This window comes from Hetaerina americana, unplaced genomic scaffold, assembly GCF_022747635.1.
Source record: "Hetaerina americana unplaced genomic scaffold, ioHetAmer1.1.p SCAF_307, whole genome shotgun sequence".
Classification (NCBI taxonomy): Eukaryota; Metazoa; Arthropoda; class Insecta; order Odonata; family Calopterygidae; genus Hetaerina; species Hetaerina americana.
The window spans coordinates 86120-92500 of record NW_027286883.1 but is presented as its reverse complement, the minus strand read 5'-3'; positions in this window follow the sequence as shown (position 1 = coordinate 92500).

Sequence of the window (6381 nt, the reverse complement as noted above, 5' to 3'; positions counted from 1 at the left end):
CATCCCACTGCCAGTCAACACCCCCTTCATCCACTTTTCCTGCCTCCATAGGATTGCTCCCAATAAACCCTTCTCTTCGCCGACCATACCCGAGTACTTCCTGATTTGTTTTCTTCTCTGTCCATTTAACCTTCTACATTCTTCTCCACACCCACATTTCAAAAGACTCCGGTCTACGTCTATCCTCCTGCTTCAATGACCATGTTTCCACGCCATACATAGCTACGCTCCATATCAAAGTTTTTACGAGTCTTTTCTTAACATCCTTACTCAAAGTCCCTGTCATCAACTCCCTCCTCCTTGTGAAGGCCTCTTTACCTAATTACGCAATTCTTTTCCTTACGTCCCTAATACTTTGACCGTGTTGGTCCAAAATACTACCGAGATATGTAAACTCTTCTACCTGCTCTAGTTTTTGCCCTCCTATTTTAATATTTAGTTTAGCCTTTTTCCTTCTACAAAATTGCACAACCTTTGTTTTATTAATATTGATTCTCATCCCATACCTGTCGCACTGAATTTCCAATTCACTCAGCAATGCTTGCAGCCCCTTGGCTGACTGACAAACTAAAGCTTGATCATCAGCAACCCTAACTGATTTTACGAATTCCCCGCCCACTTTCATTCCTACCTCGAGCTCCTCCCATGCCTCTTTGATCATTTCCTATGCATAAAGGTTGAACAGAAACAGTGATACTGGGCAACCCTGCCTTACAACCCTTCCTAACACTGCCCATCCGGACTCCCTGATTCCCACCTGCACCTGAGCAGTCTGAGACATATAGAGGTCACGGATTAGCCTCATTTCCCTCCAAACTACTCCTATTTTCTGCAATATACTCATTAGTTTTTCCCAATTCACTTTATCAAACGCTTTTTCAAAATCTATGAAACAGGGAAATATTTGCTGGTTGTGTTCTATATTCCTCTTGATTAATAATCTCATTACTGCAATGCCATCACACGTACATCTTCCCTTCCTAAACCCAAACTGATCATTCCCTAATTAATCATTTGCCCTACTCTCTATTCTTTTGTTTATGGTCATGAGAACAACTTTAGCTGCGTGGTATATCAAACTTATCCTCCTGTAGTCCTCACAAGATATAGCCTTTACCTTTTTTGGAATAGGAACTAAAACTGATCTCACAAAGTCTTCCAGCCAGATTCCATCCTCATAAATACTATGGATCAGCCCATATAGCCTCTTCCTCCCACATTTTTCTAAGCATTTTAAAAGTTCCACGGGAATGTTATCCACCTCCATGGCCTTATTTAGTTTCATCTCCCTTAAAGCCCTTTCTATCTCATTGTCTAGTATGCCTGGACCTAAGCTGTCTTCCTCTACGTCATTTTCTTTTTCAATGTCTAACTTTGTTGGTCTGAGTTCTTTACTATACAGTTCTTCTATAAATTCCTTCCAATTCTCTAGGATCTTTCCTGTGTCAAATATTATCATACCTGCCTTATCTCTAACTGTTTGCATAAATCTTCCTTTCTAACTTCCCTATAAAGATTTAACTTTGCTGTACAGTGCACCAATTTCACCCTTCCTCTGCAGAATTTCCATATCCTCGCATTGTCTTCCACCATGCTTCTTTTGCTTTATTTGTTGCCCACCTCAATTTATTGTTCAATTCCTTGTACTTTTTGTTTGCCTAATTCTCTATTTTTAATCTTCCATTTTTGCCGCTCATCCATGATCCATTGTTCCCTAGTCCTTTTAGCATTAATGGTTCCAATAATGTCTTTTGTGGCTTTAGAAAACCCTTTCTAAAACCACAAAAGTCTTTCTTGATACATTCCCATTTTTTTTCAATATTACTAAGCTCTTTACCATCCTCAATGATTTTTTCTACCGACTGTTTGTATTCCATCTTTTTCAAACCATTTCATGCTTCTACATTTCATTTTCTAACTCGCCACCCCTGCCTTATCTTTTTGAAGCATATGCTATATTTCATAACAATTGAATTGTGGTCAAAGTCCGCATCCGTTCCCATGAAGCTGTGCAAATTTATCACTCTGTTCCTAAACCTGTGTCTAACCAGGATATAATCTAGCTGATACCTTCCTGAGTCACCTGGCATTTTCCATATATACCTGCATATTTTGTGGTGTCTAAACCAAGTGTTGGTGATGACTAACCCCTGTCTCCTGCAGAACTCAACTGCTTTTTCCCTGCGGTCATTCCTTGTGCCTAAACCATAATCTCCTGCCTCATCACCATCTCTTCTTTTTCCACCGTTGCATTCCAATCTGCCATCACTATCAAATGTTTCCCTGCTGGAACAAAAGCATTTATTTCCTCTAACTAGTCGTATATCCTATCGACCTCTTCTTCCTTTTGTTTGCTTGGTGGCTTTTATACCTGAGTTATAACCAAATTTGTTGGTTCTGCTGTTATCTCCACTAGTAGTATTCTATCCGTTACCTGCTCTATGTAGACTACGCTTCTTCCTACCTCTTCATTTAATACTATGGCAACCCCTTGTTGGCTCTCGTCCCCACCGCTGTATATTATTCTATACTTATCACTCCAGTAATCCCCGCTATCTTTCCATCTTACCTCGCATAGACCTAAAATATCTATATTTCCCCTTTCCATCTCTTGCTTAACATTCTCCAACTTCCCTGTCCTCATCATTGTCCTAACATTCCACATTCCTATTCTAACTAATTTGGTCTTCTTCTCCTGTGTCTTCTGTACTGCTGCTGCTGGTTTTCCCTTGCAAGGGTTTCATGGGATAATGACCGCGGAAGCCTTGCATCCCCCGCTGCTGGGAACAATACATGGCCAATTGGGCCAAGCCCCATAGTTGCCAGGACTCAAAATATCTGTATAGTCCATCATGTTAATCTTGGGAATGATAATTGAGATGGTTTCCCGTTGCCTTCCTCAATAGTGTTTTTAACGTGACACCATCATCACTTCCTGGCTGCCTCACTGGGGTCAGATGCCATTGCAGTTTCCATGCAGAGGAAAAGATGCTGCTTGGACTACCTTTTGTCTGGCTCCTGACCTTCAATCTATCTGGCATGGGTGACCCTACCAGGAGCAATTATTAATACTCCAGCCAGCACATCTATAAGGGTCATTGGAATGCACAAGCCCCACCAAGTCAAGGTTGTAGTCTGGGGAAGGGATATATATAGTAATGTATTACATTTATAGTATACTATATATATTATATATAGATTACTTCTATATCTTCAGATGAAGACAGATTGTTTCCATCAAAATATCAAGAAATAATGTGTGATGGTTTTTCTTTTTTTGTGTTTTTATATTGTGTTTTACTGTGTATTGTACTATTTGGCACTTCAGTGTTACATCTATGAAAGCATATATGTATATATATATACAAATATCCACAAAGTTACAAGCTTCCACAAAGTAACAATTTTAGGCCATTCCCATCAGTGAATGAAATTGAGGCAAATCACTTAACTTCCCTCCCTCGTGATACCCATATTTCTATGGCTGCCATCAATGTCACCTCCTTATACACATCCATTCCTCACCAAGAAGGCCTTTCTTCCCTACGTTACTTCCTCTCCAAACGCCCCACCCCTCAAATCTCCACAACCAATTTTCGCATTGATCCTTCCAATTTCATTCTCACCCGCAACTCCTTTTCTTTCAACAATAACCATTACCTCCAAATAAGGGGCTGTGCCATGGGTAGCAGATTCAGCCCTTCATATGCATATCTCCACCTTGGTGCCCTGGAAGAGAATTTCCTTTCCAACTATCCTCTGCAACCTCTCCTGTGGCTCCGATACATTGACGACATCTTTCTACTATGGCCACACAGCATAGATTCCCTCAATTCCTTCATCTCCCAACTCAATGATTCCTCATCTCTGTCTTTCACCTTGACCATTTCATCCTCTCAGATTACCTTCCCTGATGTCAATATTTCCCTCAGCAATAATAAATTCCTTACCTCTGTTCACACCAAACCTACTAATAAGCAGCCATATCTTCATTACAGCAGTTGCCACCCCTCCCATACCAAGCGCTCCCTCCCTTACTCCCTCTCTATCCGCGGTCACTGCATTTGCAACCATCCCGAATCCTTTAGCAAATACCTTAACAACCTTCACCACTCCCTCCTCCAATGTGGATGCCCTGATTCTCTCCTCCATAAAAAAATACTCAAACATTCCTACACCCCCAAACCAGCCTCAACCACAGACTCCCACCCTTTCTCAATCTGTACTACCTACTTCCCAGGCATTCAGTCTCTAAAATTCATCCTCAAACACCTATTCCCCATCCTCAAAAATCACAACAATACTTCCTCCAAGCTTCTCCCCAATTGTCTCTCTGTCACCTTCAAACGTCCCGCCAGCCTAGCAGATATCCTCAAATCCACCAGGCCGCTCTCAAAATCCCCTCAACCCCCAGAGCCATACCCACTCCATGTCATCGAGCAAGATACAAAACCTGCCCAACAAACAAAAACAATTTTAGGCCACTCCCATCAGTGAACGACATTGAGGCCCGGATGCTGATAGGCCATAGAGATGTAAATGAATGCCATTTCAAGAGTTTTTAATTCTATAGGGTTATTGGATGTGGGAAGGGACGCTAGGACGGAAACATTGTAACACTGGTTGAAAGGGGTATTATGATGGGAGACATGTTTAGGGATGGGGAGACCCGCGGACGGGGAGGAGGGATTGCACAAGGCGCGGTGGTTATTAATCCTAATGTTAAGTGGTGTGGAACATTGGCCTATGTAAAAGGACGGGCAGAGTTTACAGGTAAGAAGATAAACAACATTCTTTGAAGTGCAAGAGGAATAGGGGAAGGGCGGGAGAGAGTTGAATGGTGGGATGGAGTGGTGAAAATAGGGCAGGTTTTGCATCTTGCTCGATGACATGGAGTGGGTATGGCTCTGGGGGTGTGAGGGGATTTTGAGAGTGGCCTGGTGGATTTGAGGATATCTGCTAGGTTGGTGGGACGTTTGAAGGTGACAGAGGGGCAATTGGGGAGAAGGTTGGAGGAAGTGTTATGATTTTTGAGGATGGGGAATAGGTCTTTGAGGATGAATTTTAGAGACTGAATGCCTGGGAAGTAGGTAGTACAGATTGAGAGAGGCTGGGAGTCTGTGGTTGACGCAGGCTTGGGGGTGTAGGAATGTTTAAGTATTTTTTTATGGAGGAGAGAATCCGGGCATCCACATTGGTGAAGGTTGTTAAGGTATTTGTTAAGGGATTCAGGACGGTTGCAAATCCGGTGACCACGGATAGAAAGAGAGTAAGGGAGGGAGCGCTTGGTATGGGAGGGGTGACAACTGCTGTAATGAAGGTATTGCTGCTTATTAGTAGGTTTGGTGTGAACAGAGGTAAGGAATTTGTTGTTACTGAGGGAAATATTAACATCAAGGAAGGTAATCTGAGAGGATGAAATTGTTTTTTGTGTTTCTATATTACTGTGTATTATACTATTCGGCACTTCCGTGTTACGTCTATGAAAGCATATATATATATATATATATATATATATATATATATATATATATATATATATATATATATATATATATATATATATATATATATATATATATATATATATATATATATATATATATATATATATATATATATATATATATATATATATATATATATATATATATATATATATATATACATATATATATATACATATATATACACACATACATACATACATACATACATACATATATATAATATATATATACACACACATACATACATATATATATATATATATATATATATATATATATATATATATATATATATATATATATATATAGGGTTGCACCCAAAAGTGGCAGGACTGATTTTTTTACAAGAATTTTATTGACGATTTACTTAAATCGACTTAATAATCTTCAAAGTATGCTCCTTGAGCTGCTACACACTAAGTATAACATTACTCCCAATCCCCGTACGCTTGCTGGAAATTTTCTTTGGGGATGCCGTTGATGACCCTCGTCGAAACCTCTTGAACAGCATTTATCGAGTCAAATCGTCGTCCCTTGAGCTGTCTTTTCATCAGGGAGAATAAGAAGAAGTCCTGTGGTGCCAGATCGGGAGAAAAGGGCAGGTGCGGCAACGTGCCAATGCCGTGTTTGGCCAGGAGCTGTCTGATGACGAGCACAACATGGCAGACTTTTGGCACCATCTTGGCAGACACCTTGCACATGGCCAAATCCTGTGAAATAATGCGTTGGACGTTGGATGCAGACAGACCCAACTGGTCTGCAATTTCTTCCCTGGTTAAGAGGTAAAGGGTACATCATGTGAGGACTAAAGGGCAATAAGTTTCATATCCCATGCAAATAAAGTTGTTCTCAGGATCATAAACAAAAGGAT